Source organism: Callithrix jacchus, chromosome 2 (assembly GCF_049354715.1).
Source record: "Callithrix jacchus isolate 240 chromosome 2, calJac240_pri, whole genome shotgun sequence".
In the NCBI taxonomy this organism is placed as follows: Eukaryota; Metazoa; Chordata; class Mammalia; order Primates; family Cebidae; genus Callithrix; species Callithrix jacchus.
In genome coordinates, this window is record NC_133503.1 from 156412688 (window position 1) to 156438094 (window position 25407).

The window sequence follows — 25407 nt, forward strand, 5'->3', positions numbered from 1 at the left end:
AGCAATAAGCTGTTCCATCGGTGTCCTCTCAGTGGCCAGACTGAGAGAATAAGTATTACGATTATCACCTACTGAGATTTCAACCAATTTCCTTGTGAAATTGTTTCTGTAAGGCTTCTTAAAGGACCCAATATCCTGACGCTGAATTTATCCTGGATTGAATAATGTATTATTATCAGTAGAAAAGACACAAGGGCAAAGTATAAGTAGAAAATCAGCAGCCATTGGTTCATAGTAAGACGGGAAAAATGGAAGTAAGCCAGAGTCTCTTTTCTCACTCAAAGAGCTCATACCTTTCTTAAAGTCTTGTGTTAATAATAATAACAATAAAAAACTTTGTCAGCTACTTGGATGCAGACAACATTCCAAAACCAACAGAAATGGTTTTGAGGAGCCAAGTCTTAGGGTTTGTATAATTGCTAAACACTGTACTTCTCAACTTTCGTAAGACAAATCCATCTTCAAAATTTATTTATGAAATGAATAATTGAGCCTGAAAATATGAGTCTGACATTTCCTGTCCCTATTGTGGACCTCTGCAGAGTTGTCTTAATCACGTTTTCAGTAGTGTCCAAGAATGACATTCTTCTGACCCTTTTAAAGCAGAAACCGCAGAAATTTTTTTAGCGTAAGTGATTGCCTCAATTTGGTAACCATTTTGTTTGGGGCATACAATTGTTCCTCTTTTACTGGTGGACGACGTCCTGCAGAAATGGAGGAATCACATCCTTTGCCCAGCTTTCCCTTACTCTGTCAGTGGGAGATTTGACTTCATAAAAAGCCATTATGTATCATAGACAAAGGATATTCTTTTTCATCCCTGTAAAAGTTATCTTGCCCAGGGAGTCACATAGGGAAGGGTTGGGTGAGGCAGGAATGAACTGACTCATTGATATATTTCCCATGAACTCTCTGGATTGCTTTAGAGGAATGAAATTAAGCAGTTGAATGATTGTCTAAATTCCGAGGCAGGGAACTGGCTTAAGAACAACAAACATAATTTGGGCCTGCATAAAATAGAGGGCTTTTTAGGGGATCAGAAGAAACCTGTTTTGCACAGGTGTTACTCTAATTGTGATCCAGAGCTATGGAGAATTTCACAGTGTGCTGTGGCTCCTGCATTGAGACCACAGCTGTTATAATTCATGCTCTTTACCCTGTATAGTGGTCTTGCATTATTACATAGATTTATACTAGGATGCACAAAGAAAAATAAAACAAGATATTAAGGCCCATGCTGGTTTGAGTCAGTGGGGGTAGCTTTGCTCCCATGTATAGGTTTCGATCTGCTTAACAGGCCTTTGGAGAGCCAAATTTACAAAATGAAAACTTCTCCCAGTATTCAGAACCACGCTTTTTTTCAGTGGTTACCGAGTAAAGATTGCACATACTTTGAAGTTAATGTAGAAGGCAAAATTAAAGAAAACAAAAACAAAAACAAAAACAAAACTTTAGTGTTCCAGAGACCAACATCCACTCCAGGTCCATAGGATAAAAGCTTCTGGCCAGGCATGGTGACTCATGCCTGTAATCTAGGCACTTTGGGAGGTTGAGGCTGGTGGATCACTTGAGCCCAGGAGTTTGAGACCAGCCTGGGCAACATGGTGAAACCCTGTTTCTACAGAAAAGACAAAAAATTAGCCTGGAGTGATGGCATGTTCCTGTAGTACCAGCTACTCAGGAGGCTGAGGTGGAAGGAACCACCTGAACCCAGAGGTCTAGGCTGCAGTGAGTGGTGATTGCGCCACTGCACTCTAGCCCAGGGGACAGAAGAAGACCCTGTCAAGTTTCTGATAACAGGAATGTTTGGTATTATCTCTCTTAAAAGTTGGCTGGGTCCTGAATGTTAGTAAGTCTTTGAGATACAAATTATTGCCTGCTACATTTGATTCTGGGGCTAAGAACAGAAAACACCCATTTCTTTTCATTGGTGGATTTACACTGTTGTACATGGATCATTTGTGGTCTGCTTTTAAACTGGTGGTTGGGTCTCCTTGGGAATTGTAATTCTGCACAGTGTCAGCAGAATATTGTGAAACATGGGACCCAGAAGAGTCAACCAGTTTTTAAGGTTCTATGTCTGGTTTGTTATGCTTCAAACATCGGATGAGGAATCAAGGTACTTAATATATGTGAAATTAACATTAAAAAAAAATCAACAATGAATAACTTTTCCTTGGTTACTCAGAACTCTTTATTGAACTGTCAGTGGGATTGCTGGGATTGCTTTTTAATTTTAAAAATCTTGTCATCCTATCCTAGGTGACTATCTCCAGCTGGAAACTCTTGGTGTTGGATCTTCTTACCTCCCCAACTTTCTACAGAGCTTTTTCTTTCTCAATGAACTCTATATAAATTGCTTTACAGTCACTTTCCCACATGGCTATATTTCAGTGCTTCTTCCTTCCTGTTCCCATAGCACCTTGTATATTATGTTGGCAAAGGGATTATAAATACTTCAAAGCATAGGAACTATTGTATTCTTATCTCTTTATGTCTATTAATCTAAATTTGTTCTTTAGCTCAAAGATGATTCTCTACCTCTTACTTTTTTTTTCAAAAGCCTTTGTTTCTTTTCTTAATAGGCCCTCTTTTTATCATCCCACTTAGAAACAGTATTTTTAAATAACTTTAAAACAGTAATCTTCAAATTAAGCTACACATCGGAATCATGTAAAAAGGTTTAAGAAAATGCTAATACCTGGGTCACATCTCCAGGAATTCTGATGCGATTGGTCTGGAGTGTGGCCTGGGCATTAGATTTTTTCTCCTGCATAGCTCCCTGGGTGAATCTGATGTCCAGCCACAAAGGGTCACTGCTTTGATGCTCTATTATAGTAGTCAGGAGTTTACTTGGTTTTGCACTGTCTGTTAATGTGTAGCATTTTAATATTTGCAATTATTTTTACTTAAAAATAAAAGTAATAATAATAATAGCAGTTACTGAGCACTTCACTTAACAATCACTTGATAATTTATTTTGCCTTCACAAAAACAATGTGAGATAAGAGATAGTATTGTTCCCATATTACAGATGAAGAAACTGGAGCACAAGAAAGGTAAGTAAATTGCCCCAAGTCACAGAGCTGGTAAACAAATGGAAGAGCTGAGATTTCTACCCAGAAAGGTTTGCTCCAGAGTCCACATTGACAGTCATGACATTGTGCTGTTGTCTGTCATTCCACTTGGGACAATGACTTCTGATTAATGGGGATTTCCAATTGCCAGAGAAAATTTGCTAGCTAGTCACATAGCATTTCTTTCATTGCCAGTATCTATACAGGTTTGCACTGAGTAGTATGAGGAGGAAGAAATTCCTACTACAGAGAGGCAATAAACCAAAATAGACCAGAAAACATGCCACAGAGCCATGGAAACATCTAATCTAGGGTTTTCAAGAGTGGCATTATTGACATTGTTGGCCAGACAATTTTATGTTGAAGGGAGGGTGGAGCTGTCTTGGTCATTATAGAATGTTGACCCTGTACACTCTACTCTCTTGATGCCAGTAGCACACTAAGTTGTGACGATCAAAAACATTTCCAGACAGCGCCAAATGTCCCCTCATTGAGAACAAACAGACTTCAAGTTAGTCACAGTAATTAAACTATTAAGATATTGTGTTGGATAGTGACAACTTTTTACAATGAAAATGTGTCATAATTTGTTTATTCAAATGAATATTTCCACCCAAGTATTGGAGTACACTTACTCCAATAACATTGCTATTGCTCAAAATATTTTTGAAGTTTCATTCAGATCATGTGGTACAATTTCTCCATATTAACCAGAATAATAAATAATCCTTTAATGGTGGGCTTAATATTTGGAAAGCTGTAATAGATATTTAGAGCCAAGTATGATGCAAGGTGTGTTGATAAAGATAAATTGTAGAGTTTTTATGTTTTCAACTTTAACAACATGGTCCTTCACATATGGCTCATAAACTGTCTTTGACATCAATTAAGAAGAGTTCAAATTAATGTTCTGATTCATTATACCCTTTATAGAAGTCCTTCCGGAATTAAAAAAAAAATATTTATTTAACTTTAGGTGCATACTATATCTGGCATTTCTTCCCATGTTATCCCTCCCCACCCCACGCTGTCTCTCCCCTACCTCCCCCAACTGCCCCTAGTGTGTGATGCTCCTCTCCCTGAGTCCACATGTTCTCATTATTCAACACCCACCTATGAGTGAGAATATGTGGTGTTTGGCTTTCTGTTCTTGTGTCAGTTTGCTGAGAATGATGGTTTCCAGATTCATCCAAGTCCCTACAAAGGACATGAATTCATCCTTTTTATGGCTGCATAGTATTCCATGGTGTATATGTACCACATTTTCTTTGTCCAGTCTATCACTGATTGGCATTTGGGTTGGTTCCAGGTCTTTGCTATTATACACAGGGTTGCAATGTACATACATGTGCATGTGTCTTTATAGTAGAATGATTTATAGTTCTTTGGGTATATACCCAGTAATGGGATTGCTGGGTCAAATGGAATTTCTATTTCTAGATCCTTGAGAAATTGCTACACTGTCTTCCACAGTGGTTGAACTAATTTACATTCCTGCCAACAGTGTAAGAGTGTTACTATTTCTCCACATCCTCTCCAGCATCTGTTGTCTCCAGATTTTTTAATGATTGCCATTCTAACTGGCATGGGATGATATCTCAATGTGGTTTTGATTTGCATTTCTTTAATGACCAGTGATGATGAACATTTTTTGTATGTTTGTTGGCCTCATATTTGTCTTCTTTTGAAAAATGTCTGTTCATATCCTTCACCCACTTTTGAATGGAGTTGTTTGCTTTTTTCTTGTATATCTGTTTTAGTTCTTCGAAGATTCTGGTTATTAGCCATTTGTCAGATGGGTAGATTGCAAAATTTTTTCCCATTCTGTTGGTTGCCGATTTGCTGTAATGATGGTTTCTTTTGCTGTACAGAAGCTCTGAATTTTAGTTAGATCCCATTTGTCTATCCTGGTTTTTATTGCTATTGCTTTGGTGTTGTAGTCATGAAGTCCTTGCCTATGCCTATGTCCTGGATGGTTTTGCCTAGGTTTTCTTCCAGGGTTTTTATGGTGTTAGGTTTTATGTTTAAATCTTTGATCCATCTGAAGTTAATTTTAGTGTAAGATGACAGGTAGGGGTCCAGTTTCTGCTTTCTGCACATTGCTAGCCAGTTTCCCCAACACCATTTATTAAACATGGTGTCCTTTCCCCATTGCTTGTTTTTGCTGGGTTTGTAAAAAATCAGATGGTTGTAGATGTGTGGTGTTTCTTCTGGGGCCTCTGTTCTGTTCCATTGGTCTATGTCTCTGTTTTGGTACCAGTACCATGCTGTTTTGATTACTGTAGCCTTGTAGTATAGTTTGAGGTCCAGCAGTGTGATGCCTCCAGCTTTGTTCTTTTTGCTTAGGATTGTCTTGGCTATGTGGGCTGTCTTGTGATTCAGAATTTTTTCTTTGAGACATAGTGATGTGAACACCGTGGAAGTGCTCTTCTAGCCAATAATACCTTCCCTGCCTTCAGTATTCTCTAGGAAGTCTGGTTATTTTTGTTCAAAAATAAATTTTGATTTCTAAGCATCACATATCTTGCTTGGGTGAGCAAGTCTCAGTACCAGAGGAAAGTGGAAAGATTCCTAAAGGAACTAGTTTTGAAAGAGGAAAAAGCCATGGACTGACTGAGAAAAGGTTGGGAAGTAATACAGGTAGGGGCAATAATTTGGGCAAACCTTTGGAGATAGGAGGGAGTTAGTTATGAGGTAGGCATGGCAAGCAGGTCCACAGAACTGGATTGAGAGCTTAGGACTGTAGGTCTCAATTCTGGCTGTATATGAGCATCATCTGTGAAGTTTTTTTGTTTGTTTGTTTTTGTGTTTTTAAAGATAGCTGCTTGTGCCAGGCGTGGTGGCTAGCACCTGTAATCCCAGCACTTCGGGACTCTGAGACCCATGGATCACCTGAGGTCTGGAGTTTGAGATCAGCCTGACCAACATGGTAAAACCCTGTTTCTACTAAAAATACAAAAGTTGGCTGGGCATGGTGGCATGCACCTGTAGTCCCAGCTCCTCAGGAGGGTGAGCAGAAGAATCGCTTGAACTCAGGAGGCAGAGATTGCAGTGAGCCAAGATCATACCACTGCACTCCAGCCTGGGTGACAGAGTGAGACTCTATCTCCAAAATAGAAAGAAAGAAAGAAAAAAGAAGGAAATAAAGAAGAAAGAAAGGAAGGAAGGAAGGAAGGAAGGAAGGAAGGAAGGAAGAAAGAAAGAAAGAAAGAAAGAAAGAAAGAAAGAAAGAAAGAGAAAGAGAAAAGAAAGAAACCAAGCAAGCTGCTTTAGTTTAACAGTAAACCTATTAAATCAGCCTCTCTGCAGATGGGGCCTTGCGCCTCTGTGTTTTGTTTTAAAAATCTTCACAAGACATTTTAATGCATAGGCATGTTTGAAAATCAACTTATTGAGATATAAATTTCATTGAGTAAAGAAAAGGGAGTCTGCAATTCCATGTTTTCCATGACTCACAAAGCAAAAGAGGGCCAGATCAGACTTCTGAACAGCGGAGTGATAACCTCATGCAGTTTTGTAGATACCAAGATAATGAGACTGATTTAATATCAGAGAATCCAAAAGCAGGTTAAGTAACTTGTCCAAATTCACATAGCCAGTAAGCAGAAAGCTAAGGCATAATTCCAAGTCTTTTGATTCTAGTTCAGTGTTTGTGCCATGGGGGCAGACCAGAGGAATAAAAAAGGGATTTGATGGTAAGTAGGAGAAGAAGAGAGGTTAGAATACTATGAAAGATCCTTAAATTGAGAGTCGTGGATAACAGGAGGGGAGAAAACTGAAAATTGAACACCTATCATGTGCCATAGTATATCTCATTTAATCCTCCCAATATCCAACAGGGTAGTAGTGGCCCATAGAAGGATATTGAGTCTCAAGACAGTTAATAGTTGCCCAAGGCCACACAGACAGGAAGTGAAATTTGGGCCTATACCTGGGTCTGCTGGCTCCAGGGCTCATGCTCTTCACTATTCTACTCAGTCCGTCATCGGAGAGCATTGCTTCTTATCAAGGGCAATTTTGGTCCCAGAGACCTTTGGCAATACATGGAGACATTTTGGGTTGTCACAATTTTGGGGAAGGTGGGGGCTGCTACTGGCATCTAGTGGGAGGACCAGATAGGCTGCTCAACCATGTACAGAGCAGCCACAAAGAGTTATCCAGCTCAAAATGGCAGTAGTGCTGAGGTAGAGAAACTTCAGCCTATAAGGTGGCTGTAGCTCAGAAAGTTGGAAATGAAGGACGGTTGATGAGCAAGTTGACGAAAGGATTTCAAACATTTGTGTACTGGTTAGGTAGGTATTCGATGAAATCCTGCTGTGTCTCCTCTCCTTCTGCCTGGGTGTTACATGAGGCAGAGATGTTGCCTTGTATGTTATAATCTAGTTACTGACTTTCTCATGCCTAACGGACTACTTCTTTACAAGAGCCCTCCTTCAAGGCCCCAGATGGGTTTACCGCAAGAACGGCTCTCGTGCCAGTTTCTAACCACCTGTTAAGGTGAGGAGGCTTTAGTTCCCCCATTTCTTTCTCTTTTTTTCTCTTGGTTTTCTTCTTATTATTTTCCTTCTTTATGACCCATTGAGTTCTTGGCAGATCTGTTAGACGTTTTCTCCAAGTTTCTCCTTTGAGCCTTTTGTCTGAGGGAGGTGGATCCTTGTTTACCAAGACCTGAGGAGAAAGTACCAAGCCCAGAAACCACAGTGAGGCAGCCATTTTTAGTCACTTTCCACCTGGGCTGAATTTGAGCCAGAAGATAAGAGACAGAGCATATTCCATTATCAGGCCTCTAAGCCATCTACTCCCTTGATTTCTCCTACGGATATTCTTGTTTCAATGCCAGTAAGCCCAAATACTCTGTTTGTGGTGGCTTGGAGCCAAAATCCAGGTGTGATATTCCAAAGCATTCTTTTAGAAGAATTTTCAGCTGGTATTTTGTTTACCTGCATTTTTGGCCCATCTCAATCCCTTAGGAGCCAAAAGCTCACAGAACTATAAAATCTGTAACTCTTACCAGTCTATCTATAAAATATGCATGAATGCAGACTTTACACAATGGATCTGTGGCCTTTGGTGACCTCTTCATTGTCTTTGTTTTTCTTCAGAAAATTCCAGGAGATTGGGGAAACACTTCCTATCTTGCTACTGCTCATTAAGAATCTCTCTCAAAAAACGCTCTGGGGTTCTTGGCAAGAAAAAAGAAATGCTGTAAAATCAAGATACGTTGTTCTTGGGATTACTTTATATATTTTTTGAATGCTTATCTTAAGGCAAACCTGGAAGAAAAACATAATAATTATACTAGCCATAATGCATATTACCACCTTATCCATTCTAGAAGAAGACTTTAAAATAATACAGGTTTGAATTTTGACATGTTGGAATTAGTCTTCCCCAATACCTTCTTCTTTACGAAAAGAAGCCAGTGTGCTGTTTCTTTCACATTGGAGCTAGGTTCTGGCTCTCTCTGTGATTTTCTACTTTGCTCACCTTTGCAACTGTTCTAGGCCTTACGTCTGATACCTACCTTGGCCTCTGGGAATGCTGCACAGCACTGGCCATGGGTCAGTAGAGAGAGACTTATGGCAGAAGGCTTGCGGGCAACTTCTCCTCCCACTCCCTTTATTGTTTCTCAATCTTGTTTCTGCATCTGTACAATGCAGATAATGCTACCTGGCTTCTTTGCTCCATACATGAATCAGGACGACTTTGGCTTGTTCATTTTATCTAGAGCAATGCTTGGTGCCTAGGAGCCACCCAATAAATATATGCTGAATGAATGAATAAACATCATGTAAAACTCTCCAATTCTAAATGAATTTAAGGTGCTCTTTTTTTGGAGAGGATGTTGCATTTAAAACTAGTCTGTTTTTAGTACATATAGATAAAATAAAAATTTTTGACAATATTTCTTCCCTGAGTTGCTTCTGGCCCTGGGCCATGCAACAGTCAGAAGAACAAAAGGAATGAGACTATCATAGATTTTTCCATGTCAGTAGTGATGGACCTTTCAGAGATGCACTGTTTTTTTCCTTGGCATGGTTTTAGTAGAACATGCTTATTATGTACTTTTTAAGGAAAAATGGTATAGAATCTTCATCTAGATTTTTCTGATTTTAAGATTTATGTGAAGATAAGAACTACATTAGGATTTAGGTTCTTACTAAGTCCACTGCACTTTTATTTCTTGCAGATTTCAAAACAGGGATACCCTGTTTCTCTCAGGGAGAGTGAAGAACCTACAGTTTCTGCCTGTCTCCTGACTCAGAAGCATGATACACACACATGTGCACACACACACATTATCAGGACAGTGGTAGCCCATTCAATGGTCAATGCTGGAAAAGTTGAACTTTAGCACTTGTTTGTGTATTTTGCTGATTCCCTGGTGCACTTCTATTGAATCTTAGATAACTTGAGCCTACATAGGTTTTTGTTTAAATGAGTCAGTGGTAAGTTTCCTTCTTTGAACATCCCTACGATTAAAACTCCAGGCTGGGTGCAGTGGCTTATGCCTGTAATCCCAACACTTTGGGAGATTGAGGCAGGTGGATCACGTGAGGTGAGGAGTTCCAGACCAGTCTGGCCAATGTGGCGAAACCCCATCTCTACTAAAAATAACAAAAAATAGCTGGGAGTGGTGGTGGGTGCCTGTAATCCCAGCTACTCTGGAGGCTGAGGCAGGAGAATCACTTGAACTGGGGAGGCGAAGGCCACAGTGAGCTGAGATCACGCCACTGCACTCCAACCTGGATGATAGAGCAAGACTCCATCTCAAAACAAAACAAAACAAAAATCAAATGTTAGGATATCTTCTGCCTGATCCTTTAACTAAAAACCTCAGGACACATGAGACTTAGAATTTTTAGATTTGAGATTTTAAAAAAGAGATTTTAGATTTTGTTAAGAGGCAATGAGGTGCATTTACCATGTAACACTCTCATCTGGGCCTGGACCAGCATCCAAAATCAATCAAGTTTTTGCAACAGAATGTATGATATTTACTCTAAGGGGAATACATGAAGAACATCGATTGCCTCATGGAAATTCAGGTCAGATTTTGCCACCAAATGAATTCAAATCAAGTTAGGTTTTTCCACCAAATGAGTTTAGGGGGAAAAAACAACAACAACCCAACTTTTGATTTTTAAAAACTTTCAGATATTTATTTTGAAAAAGAGACTGTAGACTAGTATTTCGAAACCTCAGTTACTGATTCACAGTATTTTAAAAAGTTCTATTAATAGAGAAACTTAATTTTGTTGACAGCCTTGTAGAGAGAGGTAAGCATCTTGACTTGAGGTACTTTTTTCTTCACAGAAAGCCTATGGGCGTTTCTGCTCACAGTCAAGTGAAAATCAGCTTAACATGTTTCTTGATGCAGCCTGTTAAAATGGCTTGAATTCCACTAGAGGGCAGTTGGGCCTTATCTCAGTGGACTTTATGGTTACCAGATCTGGTTCTGTCATAACTGGGTAATTTTTGTCACTGACCCCTTTGGGGCCAAAAAAAAAAAAAAAAAAAAAAAATCCTTCCCCATTGCCCTCTGAAGGCTCACTGAAAATCACCAGGAAAAGGCAGATGGATAGGAGAAAAGGCATAAAAATTCATTTGATCATAGTTTTAAGTGACATGGGAGCCTTCAAAACGAAGACTTAAAGAAATGAAACTGTTCATTTTTATGATTAGGTTCAACAGAGTACAGAGAGTTGTGTAGAAATGCAATTGGACAAATGGGGTGTGATCTAGTGCTAATACACTGAGTGGGGAAGGCCAGGGAGGCTGGTCCATCTAGATTGTTTTGACATCTCTGAGCATGCATTTTTTTCTTCTGGGTATGGGGCAGGGCTCTTTCTGGAAAGGGGATCTTATGACTTACAGTCAAATAGGGTAAGTCAGATAATTTATTTATGGCCAGTTTTTACACAGGAAAGTGGGGGAAAGCTAGAGTGATGTTTTTAGGTTTTATGGCTGGCTTTGGAGAAAAGGGAGTTCTGGCTTCTGTGACCTGCCTTGGGGAAGAGGATTCTAGTTTCTGTGGCTAGCCTCCAAGGAAAATGAGGGGCCAGAGCAGGAGGGCAGGAAAAAGTCAGACAGAGCTGCTTCTAAGGCCTTTATGTTGGAGTACTGTTTTCTGAACCTCTACACCACCACTCATTTCTGTTTCTATTCAGCATCTGTCTATCCCACTTAACGTCACCTCACACACATCTAAAGTTCAGTGATTCCTGTGCTTACATTTCCAGGCTATGAGGCTGTTCTGAGCTCCTACTCAGCTTCTCTAGTTAGCTGTTTGAAACACTGCTCAGTCTGTGGAGGATTGACCTCATGAGCTCCATTGCTTGCCCTCCACCTAATTTCTTGTCTTCCAGTGCTCCATGGCTCAGTAAAAAGCAACACCATCCATTTGGTCATGTGAGCCTTGGAATCTAGGCATCATCCTCAACATTCTCCTTTCCTGCATAATTCCCCATAAAATTCCTTCTACTTCAATGATCAAATATTCCCCCATGATCTGTCTCCTTTTCTACATCTCTACCACCTTCTTTTGCCTGGCTATTAGACACCTAACTGGTCTCCTAGCTCTAGGCATGCCTCTCTGTCTTCTTCCAAATTTCTCTCTTATTCTCTGTTTCCCCTCCTGCCAACTCTTGATGTTTTGATTAATCTCAGTTTTTATCTCCAAATTTATATATCCATATTCATTATGAAATATTGTTTTTTTCTTAAAGCATGTGAAAAACCAGTGCACCGAAGACTTTATTTTCTAAGAGGGTAGTGGTTCATGATACATGTAAGTAGTCCTCACATTGTGTGATTCCTAGATGAATAACTTTTGGTTACTACTAGTTATTTATATAACACCATTTCCCTAATACCAGCCTTCTAACAATAAGTTTCACATTCTGGATCAATTACCTAGTCATTTTCTTAGGTGTGATTTCCCCTTGGAGATCAAGACAACAATAAAAAGTGAGTATGTTGTATACATAGATAGCTATAAAATGCAGAGGGGGTACTAGAAAAAAAGACACATCTAATTGGCTGATGGTTTCCTCTGGGAGGGGAGTGGAAATAGGGGTTTGAAGAGCTGTTTATCTTTTATTTTAATCTATTCAAACATCTGTATGGTTTGAATCTAAAACAAAAATGTATCCAGGTATTACTTATAAAAAGAAAATAGGAAAGAAAGGAGTAAGAGTGACAGATTATGAGTGATTTTTAAATGTTTTAAAAATATGTTCTCCTGAATTGTTCCAATAATTATTTTTAAGATACTGGAAAGACTCAGTCTCCCTACATACCTCCTTACAATCAATTCCAACACCAGAAACTGGTCATTCATTCAGTGAATATTTTACTGAGGGTGTGTTGGAAGCAAAACTCCATGCTAAAATTCCTTCCTTTCATTCTTTCATAATTCCTGATTAAAATGCAGATACCTCCTCCTCATTCCCCATGGCTAAGGTGTGAAAACCATCTTCAGTAAACACCTCCAGAGATTCTGGCAGCTAAGAAAAAAAAGGGAGCCTGTTTATGTTTCTCTATCCATCCACTAATGTAGCCATTGCTGAGTATTTCTAGTCACTATGACAAAGTTGAATGAATCTAATGAGCAAGGAGATTATAATCCTCTAATATACAAAACAAAAGTAGTAGAAAGAAAAAGACAAATAGAAAAAAAAGTTATTGCATTTCGTAGTTTCCTATATATATATGCATTTACTCAAAAAAAAAAAAAAAAAAAAAAACTAGGAAGAGAAAAACCACTGAGAAAGCATGGGGCTGGAGGCCACTAGGTGAGGTAAGACAGTCAATGTAAACATCCTAGCAAGACTCAGAAAGAAAAGAGTAACATTTAGCTCAAAATTATTTGAGTTGTTATATACTGTCTCCTTCCTCTGTGTCCAACCTGCGTACTCTTTAATAAAGTCTACTTTGCACACATTTTTATCTTCACATATATGGCCCCTCTGGAAAAAAAAAGAAAAGAAAAATAATAAAATGGGATTATGTCTTTGTTATTTGTTAATTTACTCTTCTCCTTAATCAGATGTAGAAGTCTTTCCAAAAATGAGTGAAAAGTCTACTCATTCTTTTTGATGTTGCCTCAGTGTTTCATCATATGGATGTATTATTATTTATTTACCATTTCTCTTTTAATGGACATTTGCTTTCTCAATTTTTTTCAATAACAAACCATGCTTTGTTGAATCTTCTACTTTTGTGCACATATTGAGTTTTTCTCCTCTATGGATGCTTCAAAATGGAATTGCTAGATCAAAGAGTTTGCACATTTCAAGTTTGGATAGACAGTGTCAAACGGAATCAATTTATACTATTTGAGTGTGCTTCTTTCCACTTGTCAAGAGGTAACATTTAAATAATTGTTTAAATTAAATGATGTCTGATAGATAAAAAATATTTTATTATTGTTTTGGTTTGCATTTCCCTGATATGTGGTATAGGGGAGCTTCTTCTTTTTTTTTTTTTTTTTTCTTTTTTCTTTTTGAGACAGTCTTGCTCTGTTGTCAAGCTGGAGTGCAGTGGTGCAATCTCACTTACTGCAACCTCTGCCTCCCGGGTTCAAGCAATTTCCCTGCCTTAGCCTCCCAAGTAGCTGGGACGACAGGCATACGCCCCCATGCCAGCTAATTTTTTGTATTTTAGTATGTTGGCCAGATGGTGACCTTGACTTTGTGATCTCCTGACCTTGTGATCCTCCTGCCTCATCCTCCCAAAGTGCTGGGATTACAGGGGCGAGCCACTGCACCTGGGCAGGTGAGCTTCTTTATATGTGTTGAGTGGATATTTATATATTTTTGATCATATCTTTTGCTCACTTTTATAAACTTTTATTTTTTTTTTTGAGAGGAGCTCTTCAGAGTCATTTGTTAAATTTAATTAAAAAGCATTTATCACCCATTGACATTATGTAGGTGTCACGCTAGATGTTGGTGTCTCAAAGTCATACAGTATAGAGTCCCTGCCCTCCTAAGGGTGGGGTGGTTGAGGGAATGCAGATTTGCAAAGAAAATAAATGCAGTAAGATGTTATGACTGTCGTGTTAGACAAACTGCCTACTTAAGAATATTGGATTGTGGGACGGTTGCTCAGTCACCCCAGAGGGAGAAAGATTGAAAATTGCGTAAAAGTTCAACTCTTTAGTAGCAAACTCACAATATATTGAAAGTTGCTTACTGTGTTTTAGCTTACTGTTTGATGCTTAAATTAACTCTTAACATATTTAAGTCAGAAATTACTGCTTATAGCACTAGTTCTGAAGGCCAGAGAACTTAGAACAAAGAGCCTTTCAGGTAATTGAGTATTTCAATATTGAGTGTATTTTTTTAACTGTGTCTTTACTTGCAGTGATCTCTCGCTCAGTTGGATCGGAGCTCTTTGACAGCTTCCATGACCTTTCACTGCACACATGCAAGGAGCCATACCCCGACATACACAGACAAAGCCACACAGACACAGCTGCGCCAAGTGGCATTATGAAAAAGGACTAGACAGGATCCGACTGTGATGCTGCTTAGGTGAGGAGGCCAATCCAGCTGAAAAGGCTCACAATGGGGTCTCTATTTGCCAGAGATTTGAGATCTCTATCTTCCAGTTATAGCAGGGAAATAATTTCACACATCAGTGCTGCAGTTTAAGATGAACTATAGAGACTTGGAGGAATTAGGAGGTTAGTAAGTGCTTGACTTATGTCCAGGAAAAGGGCAGATGTACATCTTGATGGTAAATTATAGAAGTCAACTTGCTTGCACAAAAGTCACTGATAATTAATTCTCTCCTTCAAGTGGAAAGCAGGATGGGTGGTTGAAATTTACTGAGTGATCTCCCCTTGGATTTAGGCTGGCAGAAGAGTAGGTAGTCTTATTTCTTTTAAAGCACAATTCCCTTGAAACAGGCCAGAAAGGAGATATGGGGTGGGCAGGATTTATTGCTCAGGTCAGTACAGGGAAGCTCAAGAGGCCTCCTTTCTGGCTCTGTAACTGGGCTAAATAAGGGGCCCCAGGGCAGTGGAAGGGTGTCGCAAATATGATAAACCATGAAATATGATAGTATATGCAAAAGCTTGTAAATGGTGAGACATAAGTCACAGTGATATTATTTTCAGTAAAAATATAAATTCTACGCATTGGCATCAAATTTCTGTGATAGAATGAGTTTATAAGCAGCTCTCCACTGGAAGAGAATTTGCCTTGAAGCTTTGTTTACAGAGCGAATACTTTGTTTTTGTTTAGATTGCATGTGGGCTGGGAAGAAAGGAACCCATGTAGATTATGGAGTACTGCAACACCCCATATACCTCCAAAGAGACCCCCGGAAGCACCACCACTGAGCCTCACAAGTATTTTGTCCAGATAAGCCCTGAAAACAAAGATAAACTATGACCGCCATCTTGTGGTGGGATCCACCATTACCAAGTTGGATTGAGTGTGAGGTGGTGGTCGTGGGGGAGGGGTTGAGACTTCTTTTTTTCACTCAAGGATTCTGGTAGGGACTATAAGGAGAAAACCTCTTGGATACAAAATGTACCGCCTGGCAGGAGAGCTATGTTAGAGGAGGTCTTCCCTTCATTTGATTTAGGTTTCTATAGTGTGGAGAATCTGGAGTAGTTTTGAGAGAGCATTTGTCATTCCTTATCTCCCTGCTCCCAGATCCTTAGCTTGGGAAGGTATTTTTCTCACATTCTCCAGAGTTCAAAGAGCTTACCAAACAACACAAACCTCACATTTATTCTTCAATATTATTCCATCATATACCACACCAGAGCACATTTGTCTTCACAACATTTAATTAGATTTCCCGGAAATGGAAAAGCCATTTGTTTTTTTATGGATTTACTATCAGTCTGAAATCTAAGAACCTTTCCAATGTTTTAATACAAACCAGCCACGCTGACCTAAATTAAAGGAATGTGTTCAAATTAGAAATAAAACTGATAAAAGAGGCTTTTGATACGTCCCAGATAGCACCCAGCCTAACAGGATGACATTTTGTTAAAAGTGAGTGAGATGTAGTATCAAAGGGAAATTTTTCTTTCTTGAAATATTTAAAACATCGTTTGCTTTTCAGTTGGCAGAACAACGACAACAGCAACAAAAGAAACCACGTGTTCGTTTTTCACTTTGCAAAGCATTTTTTACAGATGCCTGTCTAGTTGTTTTTGGATGGCTTCAGGGGACTGACACCACATTCATCTTTGAATGTTCTCCATCAGGTCCAAAACGGCTGTTGTTGATCCCAGGAATGGGTGAGCCACACCATGCCTTCCAGTGGGTTCAACATTTTATTTGTCTGTAATGTGGCACGCTTAGGAGCATATTTGGCTGAAGACACTTATCTTTCACTATGTCAGAATCTTTCAGGACTGCAGCATTCTATGTTTCTAATATCTAGGCAGGAAAACAATCAGATTATAAATTTGGCAGCAGTACCTAGAGTAATGCCTGGCACGTGATAGGTGCTGAGTGAATGCTCCAAGACCAAAGGGTCTAGCTGTTATCCTGAAGCCCAGAGATACACTGAGATTCTTGTATTGATCTTGACTCCAACCCCCTCTCCTAACACACGGCCTCAAACTTGGCCATATTGGCATTTGAAGCTGGGTAATTCTGATACAGGGCACTGCCTTAGGCACTGCAGGATGTTTAGCAGCATTCCTAACCTCTACCCACTAGATGCCAGTAGGATGCCCCAGTTGTAAAACCAAAAATGTCTTTAGATTTTGACAAATGTCCCCTGGGGGGAGGGTGGGAGGGCAGAAATATCCCCTGCTTGCAAATCACCACCCTAAACTGAAGGTAGCTGTGTGAAAGAGATATGGCCTCAAGCATTAGTTGAGTCAGCAGTAGTAAATCATGAAATGTGATACGAACACACACGAGGAAGTGCTCTTCTGACCAACAATACCTCCCCTGCCCTCAGTGTTCTTTAGGAAGGCTGACCATAAACCTTTTAACTGAGATCGTTTTGCAGAAAGTTGAGAGCAAATGATGAGCAATCAGCCAGGGAAATGGTTCCTTTTTGTTTTAAGGAAAAGAACAGCCACTCAGGAGTAATGTAGTCATTTGTAAAAAGCAGGTGTCTAGGAGTTAGTGTGTGTAAAGGGGAAAAAATTGGATAGGAAATCAGCAGACTTGCATGCTAATCCTGGGTTGGCTACCGACCAGCCGTGTTCCATAGGGGAGCGCTCGTCACTTGGCTGATAATAAGGGGGCTGAACCAAGTGACCCATAAAGTTTCTTCTCCTCCTCAGGTGTGAACAAAATTATGGATTTGTTGTTCTAATAAATAGCCCATTATTATGTATTTTTGCAGAGGAGGAGCCATGCTTTGACAGAGTACAAGGCTAGAATCAGGGAGGTGAAGATTAGGAGCATGAGAAGATAAATTATGGGGTTTGGGGGATGCCAAAATCTAAGATGAGGGTAGTGGAGTTTCTGTCAAAAGGAAATCAGAAAGTACGATGAGTACGACCCAAAAGCCATAATACATCTTTGCTGGTCTCACTCTCTTTCTATGTGTGTAGGCTGGTGGTGAAGATGCTAATGGGCCACAGCTAGCAAGCTAGTCAGCTTCCCTATAGTGCCTCAGGAGGGTTTGCTCAGAACGGTCTCTCTTGCCAAATGTGAAAACCACGATCATAGGTTACTGTCAGCAAAGGGCAATCTTAGATGTATACGGAACCTCTCATCAGAGCATTCAATGGATTCAACTTCCTTCCTTTATTTTGCAGATAAGCATGTCAAAACAGTCCATGAATATTATGTCTTGTAGAAACCAATGTCATGATTCATTGACTAAAAAAGTAAAATGACCTTGAAAGGCTCTGATATTCAATAGCATGGAAGCCAGGGTAGGAAATATCTGGCTGGATTTTAAACATTTGAAGAGTTTTTCAGCCATTTTGGGTTTGATAGAAGAGCAAATTCATTTTATGAAGCAGTCTTACCCTTACTTTCTAAGCATGATGTATGTTGGAAAGAAATTCAATCCATATGTTTTTGTTTAATTTTACCTAAATCATCAAAATATTATTTCTTAAGATTTGTTTGATGTCTAAGAAGTATTTAAGCCCTTTGAATAATTTAAAAAATATACATTTTTTCCTCTTTAAAACAGGAAATCACTTATTAAAGAGTTTAAATGGGTTTGGACACAAATGAGATTCAGACTTGAAATCCTGACCCTGTAAGATCAGGGCAAGTGAAACTTGCCAAAATAGACTTTCCCATTCCTCCCCAAAAGTCAGTACCTTGTGGTATCATATTGTCAGAAGAATTACTTGGGTATAGTTAAACAGAATGAAATGTTTTGTTATGTTTTTCCTCCCAGTCATAGGGTTCGTAACCTCAGTCACCTTTGACTCCCCTCTGTCTCTGTTGCGTTAGTTCTCATATCAGGTAAGTCACTAAGTTTTCTATCTCTTCGGTCTGTCCCTTTGTCAGGACTTCCATTGCCTCAACCTCCCTGAAGCTTTTGTCTGAATCATAGTACTTGCCATGCAGTTGGCACCTTCCTTCTCTCTGGTTTCTCCCTGCACCTTTCCAACGTGTGTGCTGTTGCTTTTTAATCCTTACTGATACATTACTGAATCTTCCCTAAAACAATCACCCTTTCACTATACAACCTTCAGTAGTTCCTAAGGCCCATCCATCCTTCAGTTTTATTTGACAGTTCTCTGCACACACTGCCCTAGTGGATTTTTTCAAACTGCTGGCTGGTACAGAATCTCTCCTTTGGGTGGCTTGGTTGCTCTGTGAACACAACACATGTACACTGGTCCATCATGCCTTTCATCCACGTCTTCCTACTCATTCAGTGAGAAGCTGCCTAAGTTTCACTTCCTTTCTGATGACTCCTGCCTGTGGGATTACTCCCTCCTGAGAGTTCTTACAGCAATTGTTCCTCTTAGTTGATGTCTGAGCTTACGCTGCTGCATATAATAACTTTTCCTTCATACGTGTTTTTGTCTTGCCTATTAGAGACTCAGTTCTCCAGCAGAAGTTCACCAAGTGTGGTCCCTGAACCATAAAATTAGCATCACCTGAGAGTTTAATAAAACAGTAATTTCTTAGATTCCACCCTAGATCTGCTGAATTAGAAATACCAGGGTGGGGGCACTCTGTATTTTAATTAACAAGCTCTCCAGGAGATTTGGGTGCATGCTCAAATTTGAGAACCAGGGTTGTGAAAGAAAGATAGAAATCTCAGAGTTCTTGGCCTCCTGCACAAGGCCAGAGTAAAGCTGAAATGTGGAAGCGACTAAAATTCTAGGTAACTTGAATTTTAAGACAAGTTTTCCGTGACAGGCAAAGAAAAGAGAAATGCTTTCAAAAGCTATGAAATTTTAAGAAAGAAGAAGCTACCATTTCTTACTGATTGCAATGAAGGATCAAATAATTTACAAGTTTAATGGTAATCCACTTGAAGAGAATTTCTTCATTTTTTTGCTTTTTTCTTTCTTAAGGATTTCAGTGTTGTTCAGCACTGAGTAATCAGATGATGGCATTCAGCACACTCTTTCCAATATTCTGAAAACTCAAAATCTGTGGTTTAGAGATGATTTTCTTTCTTGGAAGATTGTGTGCTTGGTAGCCATATGTGAGCATGGAGGATAATTTCCTTTTCTTCTATTTCTCATTAAAGTCCTTTATTACAGTTTAGAACTCTTATGTAAAGATGAATGTGTTGCTATAGAATAAAAAAATTGTGGTGTACAGAAAAATGGACCGTTTGGGTATATCTATACACCAGTAGAGGGGAGAGTAAATTTAACTGTTTTTAATGGAATGTAAATATTTCATTCTTTTCTTCTCTTCCCTTGTCCAATTTACAGACTTTAGTGCTAAGGGGAGCCTTAACCCAATTTTACTTTTTCCACACCCCTCGAGAACATTGTACAATTAGAGATGAACGATATCAAGTCCCTGGCCCTGGCAGACCTGCATATTGGGCACTGAGACAGTCTGACAATACTTGTACCCATGAGACCGGGTAGATGACAGAGGAGTCAAGGAGCCACTTCCTCATTTCCATTGTAGTAGTCGGTGAGCCTGTTTTTTTTTTTTTTTTTTTTTTTGTTGTTGTTATTAAAGACAACAGGTTAGTCAGTGTGACATTGGAGGAAAAGGTTGTGGTTTGAAGTCAGACAAACCCGAGTTGAAATCCCTGTTCAGCATCTCTAAACTAGCCATTTGTTTCCTATTTGTTTTTCCCTTTCTAATGAGGGTCCTAACACCTGTCTGTCCTGCAGGGTTGTTGAAAGAGGTATTGATAATGTATGATGTACATGGCGCAGGTGAGACGCTCAGTAAATGTAATTATTATTGTTAGTCTCTGACTAACAATTACTGTTTGGAGTTCTTTTGTTTTTAATCTTAAAGACATAACTCGAATGAAGTCATCCCATTCCTTGCTTTTTAAATTTCAGAGAGCTCTGCTTCTAATTGTTCTTTTCTAATAGTAACTGGGTTGCATTGATGTAAAGTGTATTCAGTGATTTTTCTTTTGCTTTTCCTCTGTTCTTCCTTATTGAAGCTGTACCTCTTGAGTTTCTATGAAGCAGGTGTGTATCACTGTCAATACTATCAAGTCTATCTGGACCTTCCTTTTTTCATGGGATTAGTATTTGCTCATCAGTCTCTGCCAGGCTCTGAGGATGCACAAGTGTGCACGGGGAAGAGTCAGAGAGCTGAAGTGAAAACTTGTTGTGACTAGAATTATCCTATTGTCCAAATTGTCCCTACAAACTCAGACTTAGGAGTTGTTGAAGCAGGTATATGCCTATGTGATGAGATTTTCCAGGGCTAAATAATAGGACATTTCCCAGTCTGTTTATAGTAGACATGATGCTTCCACCATGACAGTGGGTGTTTAGTCAAGGACTTTGGATCTTTTATTTTCTGATGAAGGAGAATGTGTGCAAGAAGTTACACTTTTCCCCTGCAGCATTCTCTGAGCACATTGGCAAAATTTCAGTAACAGATCAGCAACACTACTTTAGTAAAGAATAGGGAACTGACAGAATACACTTACGAAAGATGTGCTTTCACTGGAGAGGCCATCTGGAGAGGACTGCCAGGACAAAGGCAGCCTGGCCAGGGTGGAAGACCTTGGGCCATTAGGGTCTGTGGTCACCTCCAGGATGACCCCCAATGATTCTCACTTCTTGTTAGTCACACTCTGTGTCATTCTCTCCCATTGTGAATAAGAGTTACCTTGGTAACCAACAGTACATTGTGGAAATGACTCCTAAGTGTGACTTCCAAGGGTAGGTCACAAAGGACATTAAAGCTTCTGCCTTACTCTGTGAGATCCCTCAGCTCTTAGGGGAAGCCAGCTGCGGTGTCAAGAGGACACGCAAGCAGCCCTACAGTTTCTTGGGGTAAGTAACTGAGGCCTGCTGCCAGCAACCAGCACCAATTAGCAATTAGGTGATTGAGCCATGTGGGAGGTGGATTCTTCAGCCCCAGTGCAACGTTCAGTGACTGTAACCCCAGCTGACATTTTGATTCCAACCTTTTGAGGGACTCTGAGGCAGAACCACCAAGCTGAGTTCCCGGCCCACAGAAACTGTGTGAGGTAATACATATTTATTGTTTTAAGTCATTAAGTTTTTGGATAATTTGTTAAACAGCAATAAATGACTAGTACAGAATCCAGCATGTGGTGCTAGATTCCTGGAAGAAAAGAGCAAATTAAAAAAAAATATTAAAAGGGTAGATCAGAGAGGCCAGAGACAGACATTTTCTTCGTTTTTGCCCCAAAGTGGTATTGTTTACGTGTTACAAAGAGCATGTAGATATGGGGCTGGCATTGATGGAAGAAAATGAATTCAATACCCAATTCCCAGAGCACCCAGAAGAAAGGAAAAAAGGCAAATGGATGAATGTTAGTTTGGGAAGGACACCTGAATATGAAGACTTGGAAATGGATCTGTCTTTCAACATCATGTGAAGTTTTCATAATTGTTTTGTTCTTGAACAACCCTTGGATTTCATCAAACAGTAGGACCACAGTAATGCAGGTAAAAAAAAGTCTCTGGAGATCCTTCAGTCATTCTTTTTATTTTTCCTCCAGCAAGACTGTAGTTAAGGCCACCGACTATCTAGCTCACCTTTAAAATGTCAGCATGCTAATGAAGGCATCAGTTTCAAGGCTTGGCAAAAGGTTTCACATTCATTTAAACAAAAGGAGTGCATTCTAAAATTATCTCTTGCTATATTAAATTATAAATTATGTTTGTACATAATTTACAAAGAACTTCAGTGACATATTAGCATTCAGGTAAGAAGGCCTTGTCTTGTAGAGTTAAACAAAAATTTTTAAAAAACAAATTGCTTTCTTACTACATGGTTTTATAACTGTCAACTTTTTATGTGTTTTCAACTGGGGGAAAGGATGAGTTTCTTTGGAAAGGGGCAAGGCAGGAAATCAGTAATGATTCATACCACTTTTTCACATGCTTCTCTGACGAGTTTTAATCACAAATCTGGGTCCACTTGTATAACAAAAACATTAAAAGAGGGTGTTCTAAATTGCGTCTTTTTATTAATCTTGTATTTGGTCTTGTAAATAATACACGCAAGCACATCCTTGTTACGTCAGTTGGAAAGCAGTGATTAACTAGCTGTTCAGGAGATGGGAGTACCTTGCAATTTTATATGTGCTTCTTAAGTAGCTGTGTGTTTTCTCTTGGGCGATTTAATTTGATTTAGGCAAATATGTTAAATTTTAGCATTTAATTGATTTTTAATTTTAATGATCTTTTCTATCTGCCTCCGCATTTAATGGCAATTTTTGGAACTGCCACAATAGTCTTTTGATAAAAGGGCACATTTACTTGAAAGAAATATACTTTGTTATTTCTAAGTCCCTTTGAAATCACTGAAGATGGTTTTTCTTTAGCTTTCCCTTCAGCCTAATTCCTTTTCCCCTTTGTTTCTATTGGGATGAGGTAATCCTGGGTCTGTAGAGTCTTTTGTGATGGAAATGGCTATGACCACACAGACGCAGCATAATATTTACTTGGAATAAGAGAAAGAGAAATATCAATAGTGCTTCTCACCAAGCATTTGAAAATACTTGTGTCTTTCATTTCCAGAAAGAAAAATACCACTTAGCATGTTTGTTATTAATTTGGTTGACTGAAACATAGTGTGTTCATAAATTTTGAATCAAAATTGAATGAGGAGAGGAGTGAAATTTAAAAATTAGTTATGGCAAGGTCTGAAGTTATGAAGGCCAGATGTATTAATGATGCATTACTATAGTATAGGACATTCATAAGTAAAATAAGGAAGTTACATGGAGCTGAAGAAGCTCAACAGACAAATAAGGGTGTAAATGAGTACAGAACCTAGTTTGGTTGTTGTAGCCTGATTCTGGAGAACCTTTTTCTGTAAAGGGTCAGACAGAAAATATTTTAAGCTTAGAGGCCGGGTAGGCCTCTATCACAACTACTCAGCTCTGCAGTTGTAATAGAAAGCAGCCATGGACAATATGGAAATGAATACATGTGGCCATATTTCAATAAAACCTTATTTACAAAAGCAAGCTGCAGACCAGATTTGACTTGCAGGTTGTAGTTTGCTGCCTCCCATCCTACAGAATGTAATTTTTCTTATTTACTTATTTGTAGAATAATGCATTGTGAAGGGAGTTTGAAGCAGATTCTAAGTATAGGTTAAGCAGCCCAAATCTGAAAATCTAAAATCTGAAATGCTTCAAAATCTGTAACCTTTCCAGTGCCAACAAGACATCCAGAGCAAATGCTCATAGGAGCATTTTGGATTTTGAATTTTTGAGTTTGGGATGCTCAACTGGTAAGTATAATGAGTATAATGCAAATTTCCCTAAATTTGAAAAATTCCAAAATTTGAACCACTCCTGGTCCCAGGCATTTCAGAGAAGTTATACTCAACCTGTATCTGTACAACATTGCATCCATAAAAATGTATATGGCAGGGTCAAGGGACAGTAGGACCTGGAGAGATTTTGTGGGTAGGAACGGAGTGGGCTCTAGCATATACTAGATTGAGTACATCTATTGGTAAATCTGGGACTCACTTGGGAGCAAAGCCAGTGTCTGTGGGCCATTCCGTTTTCATTTGAGTGAATTTTCTACGTAACCTGTGCTGAGAATCTGCATAGATGCCCTTCATATTGGCATTGGTGAGAGCCTTCCAGGTGGGGCCCTTGGCAGCTAGGGGGTTGATGGTTGAAAAGAGAAATTTCCTACTCTATACCCCAGTGTGACTAAACAGGCCTAGCTCATCCCCTCAACCTCTGCCACTCCACTCACCAAATGGAACAGAAATGAAACACAGCCTCTTTACATGTATATATCCTTTGTCCCTATACTCCCACTTGCAGGAATCCATCCTAAGAAAAATTTTAGGGAAGCTGCTAAAAACTGATATGTAATATTCAAATTTCAGCTTTGTTTATTAAGCCAAAAATTGGAAAGAAGATAAATATCCAACAGTAGAAGAGTAGGAAAGTAAGTTCTGGTATATATGAGATGAAATAATATATTGTCTTTTAAATGGTTTTGAAGACAATTTTATAAAAGGGAAATGCCAAATATAATTTTATTTTTTCTTTCTGTTTTTTATTTTTAATTTTTTTTGCTACCGATAGTATCAACCAGGTACTGAATATAATTTTAAATGAATTTAGCAGTATGCAATATGATCATAATTTTATGGAAACAAAGTTGCAAAAGGACTAGAAGAAAATATACTGTGGAGGAGACTACTAGCTGTCTACTGGAATACCTTCTCTTTTTCCTGGTATTTGGCCACACAACAATTCTCAGCCTCCCTTGTAGTTGCATGTGGCCATGTGACTAAGTTCTCTCCAATGGTTTGTGCACATAAATGATGTATTCCACATACAGGCTTGACTCATAAAAATTTCTCACATGTTTTTCTATGCCTTTAAATTAAAAAAAATGTTTTACTGTCTTCAGTTGACTGGGATGTTGACACTCAGGGCAACCTTGGGAGTCACATGTTGAAAATGACAGCATATCATCAGCTTAGAATCCTGAGTGACCGCAAAGAGGTGAGTTGCCCTGCTGACCTGAGGACTCATCTAGGACTGTTAATTGAGGGAAGAAATACTTGTCTATGAAGTTCAGCTACCATGGTGATGCCTGATAGAACAGATGGATGTGCATGTGAAACACCCACTGAGGACTTTCAGAACATTTGGTTGGGGGTGGAGATGGCATGTTTTGTAGGAAACCAAAGACTTTCATAGAGAAATGGGAATATAAACCAGTAACCTTTTAGCTATTGTTCAAGTC

At 39.1% G+C, this 25407-nt stretch overlaps 3 long non-coding RNA genes and 1 pseudogene across 8 annotated transcripts in view; 3 read left to right on the plus strand and 1 right to left on the minus strand.

Annotated features, from left to right (window-relative positions):
* The window catches only part of LOC144581608 (uncharacterized), a 57631-nt gene extending 36372 nt beyond the window's left edge, over positions 1 to 21259 (minus strand). For 4 of the 5 annotated variants that reach the window (XR_013532648.1, XR_013532650.1, XR_013532651.1 and 1 more), the window contains exon 1: positions 21132 to 21259. This is a non-coding gene — a long non-coding RNA (uncharacterized LOC144581608). Of the gene's footprint in view, positions 1 to 1545; positions 8351 to 21131 lie in introns of those variants that run through there. The other variant, XR_013532653.1, reaches the window with a different exon arrangement.
* A 164-nt stretch (positions 21260 to 21423) lies between these two features.
* LOC118151552 (uncharacterized) overlaps positions 21424 to 25407 on the plus strand; it is a 171457-nt gene continuing 167473 nt past the window's right edge. The window contains exon 1 of the long non-coding RNA XR_004739925.3: positions 21424 to 21677. This is a non-coding gene — a long non-coding RNA (uncharacterized LOC118151552). The remainder of the gene's footprint in view (positions 21678 to 25407) is intronic.
* Positions 21424 to 25407, plus strand: part of LOC144581609 (keratin, type I cytoskeletal 18 pseudogene) — a 31811-nt pseudogene continuing 27827 nt past the window's right edge. Inside the window, exon 1 of the transcript XR_013532654.1 lies at positions 21424 to 21480. The product of XR_013532654.1 is annotated as a keratin, type I cytoskeletal 18 pseudogene (transcript). The remainder of the gene's footprint in view (positions 21481 to 25407) is intronic.
* LOC144581610 (uncharacterized) overlaps positions 21687 to 25407 on the plus strand; it is a 79884-nt gene continuing 76163 nt past the window's right edge. Inside the window, exon 1 of the long non-coding RNA XR_013532655.1 lies at positions 21687 to 25163. This is a non-coding gene — a long non-coding RNA (uncharacterized LOC144581610). The remainder of the gene's footprint in view (positions 25164 to 25407) is intronic.